Source organism: Triturus cristatus, chromosome 6 (assembly GCF_964204655.1).
Source record: "Triturus cristatus chromosome 6, aTriCri1.1, whole genome shotgun sequence".
Classification (NCBI taxonomy): Eukaryota; Metazoa; Chordata; class Amphibia; order Caudata; family Salamandridae; genus Triturus; species Triturus cristatus.
The window spans coordinates 1,062,576,457-1,062,598,785 of NC_140589.1; the positions used below are offsets into that span (position 1 = coordinate 1,062,576,457).

The 22,329-nt window shown below is 48.8% G+C and overlaps 1 protein-coding gene across 1 annotated transcript in view; it reads left to right on the forward strand.

The window, feature by feature from the left end:
• ARG1 (arginase 1) overlaps positions 1-22,329 on the forward strand; it is a 189,098-nt gene that overhangs the window by 75,248 nt on the left and 91,521 nt on the right.

The following is a 22,329-nucleotide window of genomic DNA, read 5'->3' on the forward strand; positions in this document are numbered from 1 at the left end:
AGAGCCAGCGAGGGACAAAACAAACCCCGCCCCCGGGGCAACGAGCCGGTCCGGGTCGGGAGAACACGTGGCAACCCCCGGGACCGGGAACCACCAAGGCAACGGCAGCAGCGGGCCAGGAAGGCAAGCCCACCCCCTCCCCCCCGCCCCCCCAGCCAGAGCCAGGCAGAAACGCCCCGAGGAGCGGGGGTGGCAGGAACCACAGGGATCAGACGCGAGCACCGTGGCAAAACCAACAGTGCGGGCCAGCGCTGCAAGCGCCTAGGCGAAGAGGAGACACGAAGCGCACACTGTACAACGTGAGGTGCAACAAGACAGGAAAACTAAAACACCGCCAAAAAGTCAGTCAGCGAGCACAGCAAGCTGGCGCAACAGGACACCCTCAGCGTAGAACACACGGCACCGTAGTGCAACAAACGACACCACAGGAGTCGGCCAAAAAAACGGGCCACAAAGCCCAAAGTGAACACGTCCCGGATGCGCATCAGCCAAGGGAGCCGGCATGCCAACGGAACGGGAGCACCACGGCAGGGGTACATGCGCCACGTACAATAAGGCAGGTCAGTGAACACACACAAGTGTCTCAGAGCCTCTGACAATGCAAATAGAAACGCAACAGAGGACCCAACCAAGGGCATCATACAAGCAGGAGCCGTGCCACAAAAACAAAAACACAGGACGAACTGTCGATATATCAAGGAGGCCCTGTAAGAAAAGCGTGCAGTTGCAGGGCTGGCCAAAAACCGCCCAGCAGGGCTGCCCGAGCACGGGGACTAACAAAAAGGCCGTGGAACCAGAAGGCCGCGCACTCCACACGCTGGCACGCACTAATGACGTGATCCCTTCGGAAACACGCTCAGCGTGCCCCCAGAAGCGCCTCACCGAAACGGGAACTATCAGCGTGTTTCAGCAGTCAGTTTGCCCCATGGCACATAAAAACATCTCGTGACACCAACACCAACTTCAAAAGGACGCCAATATCAAAAATTATGCACACAAAGTTTCCCATTAGCCAACTCGATATACATAAAGAGCGCAAGACCAGGGACGGGTAAAGGGCGGCGCGACCGGTGCCACCGCACCGGGTGCGCGCAATTTTACAACGAAGCCCCGCCCCCGGGACCCCGCCCACAGCCGCGATGAAACACAGCGCGCACACAGCAACGCCGGCGAACCCGGAGCGAAGCAAGACGGAGGGAGCATGGACGCAGGCAGGTAAGCGACACACAACCCCCGAAATGGATGAGCCCCCCATGCACAGCGGCCCTAGACGGACCGAGCCCCGTAGAGCCGCCGCCACCCCCAACGCCAGGAAGGCAGGCGGGTAGGTGAAAACGCGGCTCGGGATGGAAGAGGGCGGTCTCCGTCCGCAACCCTCGGGACACAGTCACCCTTCCCAATATGCCAAGGCGCAGAGCTGCCGCCCGCCGAAAATAAACAAAGGCGGGCGGCGAAGGGGATGACAACGGAAAACGAAGGATCGTGTCAACAAGCCAAACACAAGGGAATCGAAGCACGAATCCCACGCATATCCCCCCCACCCTGAACACCCACGGCTCGCTAAAGCAGAGCCTGACCGGCACAAGAAAATAACCTCCAAATACACCGGGGGAAACAGGCAGGGGGAATAAACGAAGTCCAAGCCCCTAGGGTCCGCTACAGCAGGACCTCCAACCATGGACCCACGCACCTGCTACAGCAGGCACCACTTACCTGAAGCGCTCCAGAGAGAGTGCAGAACTAAAAAAACAGGCTGTTGGGTTGGGCCGGCCCGCCTCTTATAGGGGTCATGGGTGACTGGGTCGGCCATATTGGGAAGGGATGGGAGGCATGGGATGCTGACTTTGTTTTTTTGCTTTGCTTTGGAGGGTTCTGTTGTGGAGCTGACGGTCACTTTGTAAGTCATGTGGCGAGGAAGACTAACGAGGAGGTAATGAGTATGATGGTAAAACCAAAACAAGTACAACCAGCCTTTGCAATGCTTTAGGTCTCGCAGTGGTGAAAGTTTGAGGGATTTTGCAACGCCAATCGCTCAAACTTTCAGTAATGCCAGGGCCGTTTCTACCATTAGGCAAGACTAGGCGGCCGCCTAGGGCGGCAAAAGGGGGAGGGCGGCAAAAAGCATGAGTTTAGGAATCGATTCAAATCACCTTAAACAGCCTTTGACCTCGAAAGCGCATTGGGTAGCGCGCCTTCGTGACGTCACGTTCGGCGCCACAGCCCAGGGCCGTGCCGCCGGCGCTGCTAAATATGCGCTCTCGACCCGATTGGAGTCGGACCTCTGTTCTCGTGCTCACCTCGCACCCTGTGCTGATCCCAACTCCCAAGGTGCCTGCCCGCAGATAGGTGGGTAAATGTCGATTTTAATTGCTAAGTATTTTTGAGACAGTTGCGTAGGTGTAAGTGTTTGGTTTGTACATTTTCAAAATTAACTAGAGGTTGCCAGTTTTGAAAGTTATCATATTTTGGGTAAAAATATGGATACTGTTTCAGAGCGAGATAAAGATCTGTCCACGGTTCCACAATTAGGTATAATGGCGAACCCTCACCTCCGCCCCCATTTCTTTGGCAAGGTACTACGTCCCAAAAGAAAACACACATCTTCTTGGAATATATCTGTATCTAAGTGTAAAGTCTAGTCTGTTCCATTGTGCGCTGCCTTGAAATGGTATGTTGCACCTGACTGACTCTGTGAAGAGTGTGGCTGTGGGGGAGAGTGTTTTTTTATGCGTGTCTGAGTTAAATACTGTTCTGATTTCAAAACAACAGCACACACAATATGTCTACATATCCTCCCCTGAGCAACATTCCAGCCATTGCCTGACAACTTAGAGGTGCATTCTTTCCCCGTCCCCATGAAATGCCTGGCCTCTCTGCTGAGAGTGTCAGTGAGAGGCCTGGGGCCATTGCTGATGATGTGTAGCTGGACATAGTGAAGCGGGATCAGACGTCTGGCACGCCGCTTGTTGTCATAGATTTTATTTTTTATTATACAGGATCGATAACAGTGGTGAAAAGCTGGTTGCGAGCAGCAACCGTAAGAACACCTGAAGGCCCACAGTAACCAACCACTTCTGGTGATTGCCCACTCTCTTTGCTGCTTAGTCCTGGAGGTTACATAGTTTAATGAATAGTTTCATGGCCAGATGCTGTCAAGAGGATCAGACAAGTACACGTTTGCTGCTGGGGTGAGTGCACCATCTGCGGACTACGGGTGTAAACTTTGGTAGGGCCTACTCAGCCTTTCATCCTTCCAAGGTTAATCCATTGAGTAGAAGAATACCGTTTAGAAACGAAAATGTATGGTATTTCAGCACTCCATGAAATGCTGTTATTATGACCATTTTCAGGTTACATCTAATTGCCAAGTCCTCGAATTTATCCTGGTGGTCGGTATCATATCAGGTAAGAATAGATTTATATGAAAATTAGCTATTGTTGCTCCAAACTGAAATGGAAATTAGTTTTACGGAATTCAACTACTGCTGCCAGAGCACTATATGGGGCAGCGGTCACTACCAACATGGCTGGTTAAAATGCAGCACCACTAATTCAGTCTCTCTCCGAGAACTCATTCACTCTGTTTTTAACCCATTAATGGGGGTTGCAAGGGCACACCCACAGTGAGCCCACTTCCTTTCGTAACTTGCTCACCCAAAATCATATTTAATTGTAACAACACCTAGTCTTACCTTCCATTAATGGCTGCCAAGTGTTCTGTGTGATTGGATGACAATTATGGCTTGTATAGCTTTTGCAACAATTATCTCAAAGCACTTGTATATTAGGAAACATATTGAGTCAACTTGTTCTACTCATTTTATTAGCGCCATATAGGTGAAAGGCTGAGTAAGCCCTGGCCATCTGTGAGCTGACTATCTAGGAAGATGTGCTCACCCCACTGACAAAAAAAAGGGTATTGCCGCAATCTAATATAACCAGTTCATAGTAGTACAGACAACATAAACTATATTTACTCTGGATTTTGTCATGCCCTACTGATTTTCCTTTAAATATAGTATAAACTCCTTACGTTTGGGTTCTTCGACACAACTCAAGTGTTCAATATTACTCATGTACTGCCCTATTGCTTTATTCCTAAACATTGTCTGGCATATATTTTTCATGTATGCCTGCCGGAGCGGGCCTCGGGTTTCCAGTAATGATGTGACGAGGCCCTCTCCACAGCTATTTAGGGGTTAACATATTCAAAATTCCTGGTCCCCTTCCGTGATTGCATGAATGAATGAATGCATCAGTTGGCGAGTGACTGAATGAGTGAGTTTTTAAGAGAATGAACAAATTAATGATTGTGATTACCAGTCAGTGAGCGCGTGAATTAGAGGTTGAGTGACCGAGATAATGTATTAGTTAGGAGTAGAGGTGGACGAGCCAACAAAATTAACAGGGAGAGCCAGGCCAAGGGTCTGGTTCGGATCTTAGAGGCCATGCACGAGCCAAGCCCTGAAAATATGTGTTTTGCAAATCATACAACAAACCACGTAAAATATGATAAAGTCTCTTCGAAGTTCAAAAAAAGTGCTTTCCTTTCACACGTGGAAGCTTTGATATTAATTAGGCACATTACAGCACTGCATTGAGAAGTACTTATTAAAAGAGATAGTTGTGTACAACTAATAGTCTAATCTCAAATATTCTAAAGTGCTTATAATGCGATAGTGAAGCAAAAAGAGTTTTAGTGAAATTAAATATTTGCCTAAGATCACACAATTTCAGTATGGAAGCCACGATTTATCCAGATTTTCTGGTTTCGCTCTGTACAAATCATCCAGTAAATGGGTATCTTTTTGTCTTTCCTTATGTTAAGGCTTTGTTTTTAGTTTTAACCTGTTAGTGCATTCTTCTGTAGTTTTTAAAATATAGCTCCAACTTGACCCAAAGATATTGAAGCGCTTTACATGCGCACCACTTACATTACACAATTATATCACAAACACATGCATTGTTTATAGGCTTGGGAGATTAAGTGATTTGCCAGAATCACAGGATGATGAGCCGATGTCGACACTCAAACCTGCTTCCCCAGTTCCATAGTCGGCAGCTCTGGCCGTTACATGACATCCCGGTAGAGAGAGGGCAGCCGGAGTCACATGAGAGCTCAATGAGGGGGCGGCATTTTTCAATTCTCGCCTAGGGCGGCAAAACACCTAGAAACGGCCCTGAGTAATGCGAGACCTATTGCATTGCCAACGCTTGTTCATTATGTTGCCAGATGCCGTAGCATGATCGCGCGGCCCCCAATTAGTGCAGGGCCTCGGGCATAGAGTCACAGCTGCCCTGGACTTGTGAAGATGGCGCTGCTGCATGTAGTTCCAGAACACATTCATACGCTTTGTTCCAGCGGTAACAAAACACACCTCTAACACGCTGATTTCACCTTCTCTCCTTTCCGATGTGAGATCCCTATTTTGAGTTTTACCTTAATCAATAAGAAAAAATGTAGTTACTAAGGTGCATCTAGGAGGAGAATTAAGTCGGAGGACACAGGACACGAACTACTGTCCTAAAGATACAGCCTCGGACCCAGGCGCTGGATTCCCGACCTCCCCCTCGATCTCAATCAACAAACTCGCACAGCTGCCTAATCACGTCTCAGCACCAAGCAGCCAATGAGCGAGTGCTCCCAAAGCACGTGTGTTTCAGGGAAGCCCCGGCTCACTACCGCATCCCGGGACACCGCTGCATGAGGCAATTGTTGCACTCTACAAATGCCACTAGTATTATTATTAGAAACCGAAAGAAAGCCCTCTTGAGGTTACAACATGAATTAGGGCCTGCTCAGTGTGAACAATGCCTCTTTCTTGTAAGGCGTTCCTTCCATTTATACTCTCTCAGCAGTGGTGGCTGGTGACTTTTGAAAGTGGTGAGGGCCTGAAAGTTCTTTCCAACTTTCACACTGTGACCAAGAGAACTGAAAGGACCCAGGGTCTGAAATGAGCAAAGTGAAAGCAGAAGCCTAGGCCAATGCCGGCCTCTCCCTTGACCTAAGTGTGTGGTTTTAGGCAAATCTGTTCCTTCACAAAGGCTCCTTTTTCTTAATTATCGTATTTAGAGTACATTAAAATACAGGAGTTTTTTTTATTTTTTTATTTATTTTCTTCTTTTTTTTCTCTTCTTTTTCCTCTCTTTTTCTCTGTATTTCTGGTTGGCTTCTCTCTCTTTTCTTTAGTCTCTGATAAATGTGTTTTTAAAAAATATTCTGAATCGTTCATACTGTATACCTCCATTCTGTATGTGCTTGCGTATTAGATAAAGCTGTAATTCAGATTTATTCAATAAAGGTTTTGAAAAATAAAAAAAATAAAAAAAATAAAAAATACAGGAGTTCAGGGTGTGCGCTGTACAAACTTCCTGTGTTTGATGTAATAGAATATACTATCTCTTAATCTATAATAATAATCTAGATCACATACATGGTGGCCATGACAACTGGCTTGCCTCTTTATTAATGGCATTGTCGCCAGAGCGGAGGAAGGAATGTTTCTAAGTTGATAAACTTCCGCAAGTTAAAGAATATATATTTTTTAATTTTGAAGAGAATGGATCATATTTTAACACAATGTCTGCACTGCAGCGTGTTAGTTACATGTAAACATTTTTATGCCACGGATGTTGCAGGGGCTCTAAGAGCAAGTGACGACCCTTGCTCAGCTCGCCCTGTTTATTTGTTGGATCTCTTGATGTTACTAAGACCTCTTCTCTAGAGTCCATCTCCACCTGGCAGACACACCGCTTGCGCCCATATGCCGAAGCAGCGGGTGGTGCACGCTCTAACTCACATACACACTCACACACAGTCATACTAGTAGATACTGCCGTCTTTTCTCTGCCTCTGTAGTTTAAAGGTCAGTTGACCCTGGTCTGCAAAGGCTTCTGACAGGCCTGCCAATACGGCTCATGTGGCAACCATGATGTTGCAGCTTTCGAAAACTGTCAAGTCATGCAGCCCAATGGAGTTCACATTGGCTGCACTGCATTTTAGCCCCACCAACATTTTAACAGCAAGATTTCAGTTACCTGCACTCCACCTGTAACAAACAAAGCTCTGATTGGGGAACTGAGTCTAAATTGAGGGCAGCAGTCCTTTGAGCCTGTTTTACTTTTGTCGCTAGTTTTGTTGGCTTCGACACACATGCAAGCAGATGCGCAACGCCCATTGGGCTCAAAGGCCTTGAGCCCCCTCCCCATGCATGGTATTGTAGGGTGAGCTGTACGCAGTCACACATAACTGTAAAAGACAAGATCTACATAGGTGGCATCTCACCATGAGCACAACTACCACTCGGGAAACAGAAAGTGAAGAGGCACAATACGGTCAGTTAGGATACTTTAGACACAGGCATCCCCGGGTACACCAAGGCAAGCACCATTGCTAAAAGTAAAAATCGGGCAGAGAAATTCATAATAAGCCGAACGGAGTCGCATTTAACTTCAAAGGAGAAGCTCTGCATCTTAAAAGCAAACACCCTACTCCAAGGACAACACAGCTCTGATTCGGGAACTGAGTCTAAGTTGAGAGGAGCAGTCCTTTGCACCTGTTTACTTTTGTTGCTAATTTTGTTGGCTTTGACACACATGCAAGAGGCATTACTACCGCCTTGTCTTCATTTGTAACCTCCCATAGCTACTGGCCGTTTCACTTCTGTTGTTATACGGTACTTGTTATTTAGTCTGGAAGCACAAATTTCTTTATTGAGTTTTTCCTACTGCAGGCATAAAGTGCTTTGCTTACATTCAGCGCGCCATGTGCGCTTTCACTGTCCAAGCCGCCCCTCACTGTACAGCACTCTTCCAAAGTGAGCCTTCCTTTTCCCCAGTGAGCGCGGTGCTCATCTGACCCTTCCGCACCCCACCACCGATTTCTTCATTCACGCACCTCTTTCTGCAGGGCTGCCCCGGGCCCACGCAGGGGGCCCTCCTAAGAAGGCGGCCCCCTTAGTGCCACAGGATGGCACACGACAAGCAGCCTCCCAGCGTTTGCGACCCTCGAGGGTCCCCCCATGTCCACGTCACTTCCGGGCAGGAGGGGGCAGGGGGAGAGGTACTTATACCTCTCCCGCCCACTGATTGCCCTCTTTCCTCTTCTGCCTGGACGCCGTTTGGGCATGAGTCACGGGACCTCCAGGCGCTGACTGCGGTGAGGTAGTGTCCCCCTCCCCCTTTTCCCCTCAGGCATGGCTGCAATGCCCGGCCATTGCCATGGCTGCGGTTCGCCAGGGTGGGGGTTGGTTAGCTCCTGGGGGTGCATATGGTAGTGGTTCCCTTTCCTGGTTGTGGTGAGCATACTACAGACCGGGGGAGGGGGCTAAGGGGTGACGTGGGCCCGGTGCGCTGGGCCAGCCCGGCCCGAGCCTTGCCCGACACGCGTATGACACAGGGTGTTTTGGGAGAGGGAGGATACCGGCGAGCTCGGCGGGGCTTCCTCCCTCCTTCCAATGTACCTGGGGCCCCTGGCTTGGTCTAGCAGGACTTCTCCCCTGGCTGCGGTAGGCCCGGGTTTAGAAAGTTGATGCCCGGCTTAGTTTTGGCGTGCCCGGGCCCAGGATCCTCTGCCCATGTGTGCCCGAAAGAGGGGCAGGGGAAGTGAGCAGCGAGCGTCGCTTTCCAACAGGGAGCCGTTGAGTGGGCCTCTGTCTTAAGGGGCTTGTGGTGCCTGGGGTAGTGTCCTGCTCAGCCTGACGAGGGGTCTGTTGTTGCGTGGGGGGGCGCACATATCTTCCCCCCTCCGAACCTCAGCATGAGCCGTCGCGAGGGCCTTTGCCCGCTGGGGCCTATTGTTGCAGGGGTCGGGCGTGACTGGGGGGCTACGGGTCAGGTCTACCAGTTTCATCGGTCTGACCGAGCTTCCGTTGGGTGGGGGGCACCAGGGGTTGGCCCTCCACCTTGGGGCTCGTGTATCATCCCGCTTTCGGCCTGGCCATCCCTCGGCCAGCGTTGCTCGTTTCTGGTGCCCCTGAATTGGAAGTGCCGGGCCTCCTGGTGAGAGGGTAGGGACAGGAGGCTGAGTTCTACAGTGCGCAGCAGTCAACCTCTTGAGCTCGCACCGCCGTAGGAGCTCGCTCTAGAAGTTGTGGGGGAGGGGGCACAGCTCCCGTCATGGTTTCCCCCGTGGAGGCATGTATCGCGGCCAGGGGGGCGCAATAGGCAATTCGGGCTCAGAGGCAGCCACCCGCCCAGAGGGCAAATTAGGTAGCCTGAGTGCAGGCAGCGTGAGTTGGTGCCTCCACGGCCTGGTGGAGGTGCGTGGGTAGCCTCGGCCACACTATTAGGAACTGCAGGGCAGTGCCGGTACGCCCCAGTGTACCGGTGCCTAGGCACGAGGACAGGGTAAGTCAGGCTTGTGGGCATCGTCGTGTAGACACTCTTCACTACATGCCATGCTTATAAAGTACTTTTCACCCTGAAGTGTACCAAACTATGTGTTTCTCGACGTGTTTTCGCAACGAGGCATGCGTGGTGCACGTGTGTGAGCCGGCCCCCATTGGGCTGCTGGCTCTGTTGTGTTGTTTATACCGGTGGGCTGTGTTGTGTATTTTACCGGGTCCACACCCCAGCTGCGGCTCGGCATCCCTGTGCATAGGCACGCACTGAATAGGAACAAGAACGCATATTTCTTAACGTCCTTTTGCAGTGTCGTTTGAGGACTAGTGGTTTTTATACAACTTCAAGTCATGATGATAATAATTTTTAGAGACATCTATGAGACATTTATGGGCAACCCCTTTATGCAAAAACGCAGCAACTAGTCTAATACCTACAAGAGACTCCTGCGCCACTGGCAATACATCAGCTTTTCATATGCACACATGAAGGGCCTCATCTTTGTGTTGTCAGTTAAATTAAATTTTTGAGGGGCAGTCGTACCTGCACTGCACGGTCACAAAAGTCGTGAGGACGCTTCACTCAGCCATGTCTCTGGAACTATGCAATGCCGTGGCTCATTTTGTATATCCATGGGCAGGCCACATATTCCTTCATCTCCAGCATGCTTTGCTGATTAAATATGTTTTTTATCTCAAACAGAGCAACAGTTAGTAAACGCAATGACATGGGTTCACACGCACTGGAAGGCCCTTTACATAGGTTCTCTGGTAATATTTGTCCCAACATCCAGCATTTATTTAGGGTAATCAGGTACTAGGGTGGGAATATCTTTGGCAGTAGTTCCATGCCTGTAGGTACGAAGTGACGAAGTAATGTGTCCCAAGTGGTGCAACATGATAAGGGAGGGTATATATATACGTTATCTTGGATTAGCAGGAGTACAAATTATGTCAGAGGTTCAGCCTAGAACCCAGTTTCAACCATAATGCAATGGTCAGCTTGCAGAAAGGTGTAACACAGAAATTGATCTAAATCAGGACGAGACTTCCTGTTAAGGAAAGTGGTTGAGTACTTTCTATGAAGGGTCTATAATATGATTTTTTTTTCTTTGCTAAATGACCCTGGAAACTCTCTCCCTTTTCAGGCACACTTACTCCGCGACAGCTAGCGGTCAAGGGAGCAAGCTAGCCTAGCTATGATGCAGTGTGTTGGCTGCATGATGCAGTGCGAGACTGCCTGTGTGCACTGTGCTGTAAGAGGTGATTGAGCGAAGACAGCTTGTGCAATGGCTGCATGGTGCAATGCGAGACTGCCTGTGTGCACTCGGCTGTAAGAGGTGATTGAGAGGAGACAGCCGGTGTGATGCCTGCATGGTGCATGGCGAGACCATCTTTGTGCACTGAGCTGTAGAGGGGATTGAGCGGAGGCAGCTTGTGCAATGGCTGCATGGTGCAATGCAAGACTGCCTGTGTGCACTGCTGTAAGAAGGGATTGAGCGAGGACAGCTTGTGCGATGGCTGCATGGTGCAATGCGAGACTGCCTAGTGTGCACTGGGCTGTAAGAGGTGATTGAGAGGAGACAGCCGGTGCGATGGCTGCATGGTGCAGGGCGAGACCATCTTTGTCCACTGAGCTGTAAGAGGGGATTGAGCGGAGGCAGCCTGGGCGACGGCTGCATGGGGCAGTGTGAGACTGCATAGTGTGCAATGTGATGTAGGAAGTACTTGTCCCTTGACTTGATGAGCGATTCGTTCAATGCTTTTCTTTCATAGAACTATTTTCGCTCATGTTTAATTCAGCAGTTTTGGACGGCGCCTAGGTCTCAAATCCATCTCTATTTCACTAACAATCTGGTGACTCGCTTTTAAGGGTATGTCCATGGTTCTTTGCGTGGCTAATTAATGTTTCCAGTACACAAAGTCACCACTTTTAACCGTATGGGCAAGACAGAGAATCCGTTCAGGTCTGAATCATTAGGCCACAGGGTGGCACAACAGAATAATTCTAAACCTGCAGGTGGCACATTTTAAAAGGTGCATGCTAATCATGCCGTCTAACATTGGGTTATCTGTTGTCTAACATTGGGTTATCTGTTTTTTTCCGCCCTACACTCCTCACTATCGGTGGAGGGGATTTTCAAGTAAACCGGGTGGTAAATACAGGACTAAGAGCCTGAAAGGTGTGGCACGCTATGCTAGGATAAGTTTACAGCTTACATGTTTTAACCCTATGCCTTGATAGGCTAATCGTCAAGGCCTGAATCATGGGGCCACCTGGTGGCTCAACTAGGTACCTTTTAGCATACAGAAGGCACATGTGGTTTGGTGCAGGGTAATTCCTCCCGCTCCACCATGTGCCAGCCAGAGGGGGGTGACTGGTACTTAGAGGCATATACTTTATTAATCTGTACTTCATGTGATTTTGTAGGGACTTTGGCCTATTTTCTGTCTGTCCCTTGTCGTTCCCACTCCCTCTGAGACGGGTGTAACAGATTGTAACCTTCCCAGATGCACTGCGCCAAGCTGTCCCTAGGGTCCCTCTTAGGACTCAGCTGGCTATCTTACTACAGAAGTGGTTATATCAGTTGGCATCATTGTATCCCACTCACATTTTACTTCAGGGCTTTAAGACCGTGCAACAAGGGGGAAGGGTCTTTCAAACTGTGCCTTTAAGTTTATTTAGGTAGGTTATATGTTAAAAGAGATTCTTCTATTTTTGCATTACCTCAAAGGCCCAGTTAAATGCCACTTGATTTTCTGTGCCCTACAATCTAGTGCTTGGTCGGGTGTTGCTTTCCCGTACCAATCGGTCTACAGATTTCCACACTAGGAACAAACTCTCTGTGTTACCTTAACAGCAGTACAAAAGCTTCTTTAGTAAGAGGAGATCATTGGAGTAAGGCGCGCACTGCAAGGATTGGTGGGTAACCGTCAAAGGTTTGCTTACTAGGATGCGATGGGTAATTTCTTCCGCAAATCACTGGGCATAATCTATAGGTCACAGATTTGCATGCTAGTACATTTCATATAGTTTTCTTGCATTTGGCATTGAGATCGAGGTGTAATCCCAGTTCAAAGATCCTTTCCAAACAAGATAGCTCACCGGGGTATGTGCCTGCTGCAAACCCCATCTGTACTGTTCAGGACATAAGTAGCCAGCTCAAGCTTTCACTCTGAGTGTGATAAAAAGAGTACCAGTAAGTTGCATTGCAATTAACAGCTTTAGTAATATCAAGATAAGTTTTCCATTTGCACTGGGTGTAATATGCCCAGTTATTATTAGTGTAATGATTCCGCTACACCTGCACGAGTTGGACTGGGATGGGACTCTGTAAGCTGAGCAGGACCTCTTATTCCCTGTTTCTGCGGGCTCAGCGTACTCTGTAGGGGTCACAGTTATACCTCCCGTTTCCCCCTCCCCGTGAGGTTTCTCTCAGCCTGGCACCTCTCTTCAGCTCCAACATGCCCACAGGTTCAACCACCCGGTTCTTGGAAAAATGCCACTGGCGCTGGGAGGGCTACAGCACAAAGAGCAAAAGCTGCAAGTTATTGGACCTTGAGCATTCACTTATTTAGAAACGGCAGGCAAACCACTTGATTGTTCGCCCCACTCCAGTAGCTTTTCCACAAGCAGGCCTGCATGCTGGTATGCGGGAGCAGGAGTCTGGCCATGGGCTACTAGCGTGAGGGTGGGGACCTGTGCCAGCATGCTCCCTGCAGTCGTTCTCTCTGACTAGGGTGAAGCAGGGGACAAGCTGCGAGCATGCGCAGAGGGATGCGTCCTTTGACTTCATCCACATGTGAACATGGTTAGTTTCAGGCCAAGAAGCGAATCATAGTTCGAGTCAGGTGGGATGATGGGAATCCCAAGGTCTTATAAGTACAGCTGTCAGTGGCCAGCCAGGGGAGTGGCCGGAGTGACAGCTCAGGTGAATGAGGTGATGGGGTGCAGTGTTTTGGTGCAACTAGGTGCAAGCTGGATTGGTTGTACATTATGGTGTGCAGTACTCATTATAGGATGCTAGCAACTAAGCATTTCATTTAATTTGCCAGGATCCAAGGTCTGGGCTAGGGCCGGCCATGCGTCCAGTGTGTGGTGCAATGGGCGGAATCCAATAAATGGAGGCATGGGTTTTTCCACCACTTACCTTAACTGGGTCGGGGGGCCCAGGCATGCGCGAGCACAGCGGGGAGTAGAAGCTGCAGCACACTATTGAGAACTTCGTGGGGGTCCCAGGCATGCGCTGGAACATCTTGCTGTAGTAGCTGCGACAGTCTGGGGGGGGTTGTTCTCCCCTCCCATCAGTTTGTCATACATCAGGGGTGGCATGAGTTGACTTTCCCGGGTAGGAAGGCACTGCTGGAAGATGTATAGTCCTCCATGCGTAAGATGAGCAGCTAGTTGAGGAGCGTATGAGTTTTAGGGGTCAGGGTAAACCCTCGTTTATTATGACGAGGAGCCCGGCCAGGGGATGCCAGGAATCCTTGTGCATGTAGTTAACAGTGCCGTGCGTAAAGTTCAATGAACAGAGGTGTTTTAGCTTTATCAGGCATGGATTTTAGCAGGCCAGGTACACAGGTCGTTTTCATTATGAGGGGTTCACCTGTCCAGGGGAACAGGGACCCTGTACCGGGAAGAGGCCTGGGAATCAGGAGGATAGAGGTAAAGATGCCTACCTTGGTGGGGGACCCTGGGGTGACGGTGGCCACACCCAGTGCTGTGGCGATCCAGAGGCTGTAAGGTACAGAAACATACCCTCTGCAGGAGCACAGTAAGGGTGCTAAAGCCAAATATCCCCAGGGAGGTCCTCGCGTTGGACCCTGGAGGAGCGACGGCGCCCCGTTAGTCCTATGGGCGGTTGTAGACCTGAGCAACCGGGGGTTGCCTGCAACGCTCCGCCCCCCTTAGCTGGGGGGGCGTGAGTAAGGGGATGGACTGGTTGTCCACCGGTGGGAGGGGCTATCCCCTCACCCAAATCTAACAAACACCGGTTGGCTAGGGCCACGATGTATTTTGGCTCATCAGGTGGGCAGGCGGCGAGGGGCTGCCTGTCCTGGGATCGCCCGTAAGATAACCCACCATGTTGGCATATCTGTTATGCAAATAAACCTGCAGCAATTTTCTCCACTAAAAATGTGTCTTGTCTGATTATTTCTCTAAGTGATTGCTGTGGGAGGGATAGGGAGTATTGCCGATATTGGCACTATGTGTGAGACTACTTCGGCACTCTTCCAAAGTGAGCCTTTCTTTCCCCCAGTGATCGCGGTGCTCATATGACCCACCCGCACCCCACCACCAATTTCTTCACACACTGCACCTCTTTCCCTGCGCGAAGCTACTGGTGGACATCACGCCCCCTCCTCCACGCTGGCCTGTATAAACCTGCCGGAGTACAGGACAATGTGATGCCTTCAACTAAATAATTAAATGTGGTTACGTTTTTTATGGTTTATGTTGTACGTCGCACATGCTTCTTTTCAACCCTTTTCCAGAAAGATTTTCGGCCTTCAGTTTCTTTTGGGCTTTTTTAGTAGTCCCAGATGATACTTTGGCTTATTTTCTGAGGAGTTGTGCTTGTTCTAGTCACCCCCCTCCTGCACCCACCCTCAACCCCTTTCTTCCTTCTGTTACTTTGACTGCTGCCCCCAGACTATATGGGAAGGGCATTTCCCTTGATCACACGGAGGTGTGTTGTGGCGATGTGGATAGCGCTTGTCTCCACGCAACATACATTGCAGGTAAAATGCACTTTTTAATCCACTCCTAAGCCATAGGTTTTCAGATTGCACACAGCTGTGCAGCTGAGGTTAGCTCCCTGAGACGGCTTCCGTGCTGCTAATGACCGCACCTCTCGTGCTGGAGGCCGACACTGCGCTAGGCAGCTGCTCCTTGACCTAATCAGCTGACATTGTTAGTTGATTAGGTTGTTAGTCTTCATTTTAAATGTGCCCAATTTACGAAACCGGGCTGATCAGGATGCAGCCTCCGCTTTCCTGCTGTTGCAGTAGCAGATGGGTCTTACATCTAGATTAGGAGAAGCCTTCATGACACCGAATGCAGCCCTTGGGCACAGGTCCTTTATGACGGAAATGTTACTTCCCCTCAAAATAAACAAGGATCGTTTGCACAGTGGCATTTGTGTGCGTCAAACGTCCTATCTTGGTTTCCAAAAATATCCGATCTGCGGGCTGACCGACAGTCCCCGCAGGGGACCCTCATAAGAGGGCGGCCCCTTTAGTGCCACAAGATGGCACACTGGGCAGCCTAGTGTTTTGCCTGGGACCCCTGTTGGGGTCCCCTGCGCGTCACTTCCGGCCAGGGGGGGGTCAGGGAGAGGTATATAGTCCTCCCCCGCCCCCCTGGCGGCCTCTTTGTCCCCTCGCCCTGATGCCAACTCCCTCCCTACCGCTTACCCGGCGTGTCAGGGTGAGGGGAGGAAGGATGTTCTAATCTTTTTTTTTGTGTTGCAGGCGGAGTTACATGGCGATCCAGTGGCGGAAAGGTACTCAGGGGTACCCTCTTCAGGAGCACAAAGGGTGCTGAGGCCGAATATCCCTAGGAAGACTGTGCGGTGGACCCTGGGGTGCGGCGGCGCCCCATCTGTCCTACGGCCGGTTGGAAACCTGTACAACCGGGGGTCGCTTGAACGCTCTGCCCCTCGTAGGGGGGGGGGAAGGTCAGTTATATGGTGGACCAATGTTTCCCCGGAAGTGGGAGGGGCTATCCCCTCACCACAACCGCTAAGCACCGATTGGCTAAGACCACGATGCAAGTTGGCCCATCAGGTGGTAGACCGCGAGGGGCGGCTTGCCTTTGGATCGCCTGTAAGATAACCCACCATGTTGGCATATTTGGTATGCAAATAAACCTGCAGCAATTTTCTCCACCAAAAAGTTGTCTTGTCTGCTTATTTATGCTACCTGTATGTTGCTGCGGGAGGGCTGGTGAGTGTGGCCGATATTGGCACTAATGCAGCAGCACACTTGCAAAGCCCATGCATGACAGTAACGCGATTCCGACCCCATTCTCCCGGTTTTTATTTTTAGAAACCTGCCACTTTTCTCTTCTGATGTGTTGGCATGTATGCAAATATGTCGCCACATCTATGGCACAAACAACAAGCATTTACAATGCAACGGTCTCGGCATTGTTAAAGTTAGAGCTATTGGCATTGCTCATGACAATGCCATTTCTTTAAATGTTTTAAAAGCAAAACATAAACAAAAATAATGTCATGAGCAATGCCAATAGCTCTAACCTTACCAATGCCGAGACCCTTGCATTGTAAATTCTTGTTTAAAGGGGGCCTTGAACCGGGTCTCTATCGGGCTCTGTTTTGTGCCCTGGCACAAGAGGAATTTTTATTTCCGGACTGCAGTAACAGCAGGCACATCGATGTGTACTGCTAACACTGCTCACTTCTTACTAGTGGAGAAGTTATGGCATGACGTCATGCCAGGTGAGCGTTGAAGTTTGAGAGAAATCCTTTAAAGAGAGTAATTTTCACTCTGGATTCCCCTTCTATTATTGAAACTCGGGAGCAGCAACATTGTGGTGTCACACAGACACATGTAATAGCACACAATCCAGCTGCTTTAAAAAAAACAAAAATTGGCAGGGAGATGCTGGAACGCATGGAAACAGGTATGCACAAACACATTTTGCATGCATTAGCACATTAAAGCCAGACCAGTTGGCGTTCCCAGGGCTTGTTTTGTATTAGTGAAGGGTGAACGGCAGCATGCCAGCATTGAGAGGTGACTAGAGGCACATAATATATGCATAGCATAAATTCACATATTCCCCTAAGCAGCAATGGACCCACGAACATTAAAGCGTTACAGAGGGAAACAAATGGCTACGTATTCCCTCAGAAATTACATTAAGGTTCACAACTGCCAACCTGGAACAAGAACAAATAAACAAAGCCCGGCAGTATTAACAGCAAATAGCCGTGAAATGCTAAACGCTATTTTTTGCGAAAGAGGCAGAAAGTTTGTTGGCAGATGGTGAGGGCGTTTAAAGCAACATTGTATCCCCAGGCAGGCCCCAAAATAACACAGCAAGACAGCCATTCAGCCATCGCCCCCACAGACACAGCCTTCGCTTGCTGCCCGACTTCCGCAGAGCTTCGTGAGTCGGAGACTGGGAATTAAAATGATTAAAATGCTGATCGGTTCTGCGCGGCCAGGCCTTTTCTTTCGCACAAAAGCCTCGCTTGAAAATGTTTCTCTAGCGGTCAAAAGTCTATAGCGACCGCGGTTGCCTTTGTGTCGCACTCGTCAATGGGCCTCTGTCTGGGCGGCACGGCCAGCCTCTCTTTAAACGCTATTTTTCGCGAAAGAGGCAGAAAGTTTGTTGGCAGATGGTGAGGGCGTTTAAAGCAACATTGTATCGCCAGGCAGGCCCCAAAACAACACAGCAAGACAGCCATTCAGCCATCGCCCCCACAGACACAGCCTTCGCTTGCTGCCCGACTTCCGCAGAGCTTCGTGACTCGGAGACTGGGAATTAAAATGATTAAAATGCTGATCGGTTCTGCGCGGCCAGGCCTTTTCTTTCGCACAAAAGCCTCGCTTGAAAATGTTTCCGGTTGCCTTTGTGTCACACTCGTCAATGGGCCTCTGTCTGGGCGGCACAGCCAGCCTCTCTCCGGACCAGGTAAAAACTAAAGCCTTCCCAGAGGAACAACAAGGCAGAGCAAAAGGCACACCACTGCCGTTCTCCGAGGCAGAGCAGAAATGCCTCGGAGAAAGGCAGCGGCATTTTCGGATTCGGGGGCGTGTTTGTCTTTTCTCTCCTCCAGCCATTGGCTGGAGGAGAGAATGAGACTTCTTGCAAAAAACACGCCCCCCGATCCGAAAAGGACGGGGCCTAATCGGAATGACTGACCTCTTCTCCAATGGCTGGCCAGCATTCAAGAGGCCAGCCAATGGAGAACAGGGGAGAAGAGGGGCGGGTTCAAGCCCCTCTTCTCCAAGTCATTAAATCTCGGAGCTAGACTGCGCAAGCGCAGCCTTCGCAGCCGAGACCTAAAAATGCACTTAACTGTTCCTGACAAGCGCTTACAAATACACAGCATTTGTAGATGAAATGACAGGAACAGCAAAATACAAGTCTGGTGGCGCACTGTGCTAAACACAGATTTTTATTTTACGTGTTTTTAAGCCCTTAATTTCATTGACCATGCCCCTTTGATAGACCCTCCATTTTTTTCATCCCACTTAAATCTTTGGGAATATCCCAAAGTGCAGTAAATAGTGCCCAGCGCTGCCTTTTGTTTTCGCCTTTAGAAATAAAGTTGGCTTTCTTCAATTGTGTTCCAGTGGAATGTAACCATTAAGCAGATGTAAACACGGTGTGTTAACTCAGCCCACAAGAGAAGGTAATCTTTCACCCCATGGTGACTACGCTGCCCTCTAACCTGGGCTCTCCATAATTAAATGTGCCTGTAACTTCACATATAATCTCTTCCCCCCGCAAACTCTACTCTTTTCCTTCGCTCCTCCTCTTTCGTTATACCCCCCACAGCCACTACAGATCTCAGAGATTGTGAATGCCAGAAAACACAGGCCATGAACTAATTAAAGGGATTTGCACCAGTTTGCAAATTAAGGACTGTCTATTACATTTATACTGGCATGTCTGCAGACGCCTTCCTACACCAAGACTATTTTGTTATTTCTAGTTCAGTGTTCGAATGTGGAAGACTCTCCGGCTTCTAACATACACTTACAGTTTTGTTATCACAAGTCTGTTTAAAAATGCACACTTGGGAGTCCTTTCACGGCAAAGCCTCGGCAAATCATTTTCGCCCAAGGATTTGCAAATGTAGAAAAGCTGCACTGAATTCAAGATGGGTGAAGGGGCAGAAAAGAGTAGGGGGTCACTGCATTTTGATTAAGGGTCAGCAGACAACATGGCATACAGGATGTAGCCTCAAATTGCTGTTAACAAGAATTTGCAATGCAATAGGTCTCGCATTTGCAAGAGTTTTAGCTATTGCATTGTAAATGACAATGTATTTTACCCATGTGTTTTGAAAACATGCAATCAGTGCGTAATCACGCACTTTGTACTTCTAGTCGTTGCTTACGAGAAGCAAGGCTGGCAGTAAAAGAGGTGCATTTTTAAACTTGGTCAAAACAATCCACACAAGTACACTCCATATAAGTCCTATCAACATTATTTCACTCAACGCTACACACTTCCACACCACAAAACTTATTTATTTCCACATCACTTTTTCCAATTCAACAACACAATTACACAACACACCACATGCATCCAATCCACAAGATAGAATTCCGCATCATGCCATATAATTCAACAGCACACCTCATAATTAAACTCCACAAAATACCACTCCACCACACAAAATGTCATTCCACATAATTACACTCTGACACACAATCCCACTCCACATAATCACAGTGCACTCAATACCACAAAATTACTATCCACATATTTCCATTACACACTATGCCACATAATTCCACTACACAAATCCACTCCACACAATTCCACAACGAACGTCTTAGCCTGAACAACGCACATGCGTGGTTCAGGCTAAGTCGATGGCCGTGCAAGTCGTTGTTTGGCTTGCGTGACTCCTGAACTTGTTGTTCCGGAGTCATTCTTGAGGATGTTTCCCAAGCAGGGCTTTAAGTAGGATGAAAAAAATGGGGGGGTCTCTCACTGGGGCGTGGCCGCTGTAGTTAGGGTGTGGCTTGAAACACTTAAGCTAAATATCTGTCCTTACTGTAGTGTGCCGCCCCACTGGTATTTTGCTGTTTCTTTCATTGCATCCAGAAAAATAATACAGCAAGTAATGTTACACCTACAACAAGCCAGGAGTATTGGCTTTGTCAATGGTTGTTAGTTGCATAAGATAAATAAGCTACTCGCTCTTGTGGGCAAGGTTGTGGTGTAGGCTAGAGCAGCCGACCTTCGAGCTGAAAAAACAGGTTCCAGCCCAATGTCCTGTGATTCAAAAAATGAATTTGGCCTTGTGTAATGTAACTGGTGCTCATGTAAAGCGCTCCAAGTTTGTGAAATATAGACCTGATAAAGGAGTCTCTTTGAAGTGACATCAAAGGCAGTGGCGGGTTGTACTATTGCAGAGTTAAGTTTTTTGAATCACCCTGAGTGTAAATATGGAGAGCCCGATAGGGACCTTTTATCGGCACATGCTTTTAACAAGCATTGGCATAGCCAATATGTCTCGCCTTTGGGACCTTATAAGTGTTTAGCCATGCAACAGTAGCATAACTAAATACTTATAAGGTACCAAAAGCGAGACCTATTGGCTATGCAAAGCGGCCCTGCGGCCGCGAAAGTGAAAGTGATCACGTTCACAGATCAAAGCGGCCGCGAAAGTGAACGTAATCGCGGTAAAGCGCGGCTCGCGCGCCCTTGCACATGCACTGTAGCTCTAGGCTGGCCTGGTAGCACTTTTTGGAGCCCTCTCAATAAGTCTCGCCAGACCAGCGCATGCGCTGGGTCAGGCGAGACCTAAAAACTGCCGGTGCTGAGCCCTGAATCTAAGGAAGTTTAACGGCGCGAAGGACACTGGGGAACAACCACGCATCAAGGCAGTGAGGAAGAGGAGTGTACCTAAGATGAAAGGGCCCTGCTTCGTCAAACATAGACTTTTGCGCTAATATTGCAGTGTCTCTGTGACTGTTCACGTCATGGACGGTCGAGTGAAAAAGCTGGCTGAGAAGGAGGAATGGATAGAGAACTAAAGAACTGCGTGAGAGGAATCCGTGAAACAGGGTATGGAGGGCCTCCTTCCCTCAGTGCAGGGCAGTGAGACCCTTCAGAGTGGCCTCATTGAAAGCATGCTGCGATTAGACAAGATTGAAACGCTGGACAACTGCAGCTAGGTCTGATGAAGCAAATCTCGGCGCTTCCCCAGAGCGGAGCTCTGATGATGTGAGGGCTGGCATGGAGACCTCGTGCTTGTTATCGTGACCTTACAGGGGAGGAGACTTATCTACGATGCAGAGAGTTTATAGATTGCTGGGAAATTACCTTCGTATTTCACTTTACTAATTCATCACTATTCCTTTATGGGTTCCGGAGTAGCGTACTACTCGCAGAAAAAGCACTTCGACGCCTCATCAGGGGTAGTAAGCGCTATATAAATGCAATTAAATAGAATACAATACAAGTAAACTGGAGAGGAAACCGATGTGACTTTTATAGTGGTACTATGTTCGGCCAGTATGAAAGATACGATTCTTGGAGGTACAGTACAGAAAGGGACGATAATGTATGATGAACTGCAAGTTCTGTTTTTCCCAGACTTGTAACACCACTGCTGAGCTGATGAATGAACGGAGGACTGTGTGGTAATAAGTCTATGTATCAGCTGGGCGTTGTACATATAGTGTTGAATACCCAGAGGCAGCATATAGAGGGGAGAAAGGACTCGCTACAGCTAATCCTCTTTACCTCAGACCTAAAGTTTAATTTCAGGTTTATCATTGGGTTGTTAATTTGGCCACTTACCCATGAAAGGTGCCACGTGATGGGGTTTCTATTTGCAAATTGCACATGCTTCTCCTCTGTGAATGCTTCACAATTGCACTTAGAAGATGTGATTGTGATGTCCATGAAGAAGCATGGGAGTCCCTTTGCAGGCCCTATGACCAAACAATGGTACTATTCATTGATTTTATAGGAATTTCCCATTTTCCAAACTTGAGGAATTCACTTTGACCTTCATATTCCTTGCTGTAGAAGTGGCTACTGTTGTTTTAAATATATATAGCCAAGTAGGTGTTGACCTGCACGTATTGGACAAATAAATGTAATCATTGCTTGGAAATGCTTCTATTGTGGTGTCCAAGATAAGGATAATATAGTCAACCTTAGTTATGTCAACACGGCCTTGGTGGCCGATGTGTGTGGACATGGCAGGCTTTTCCTTCATACCCACGTAGCATTGGTGTGACATTTGTGTAATAGAACGCGTAT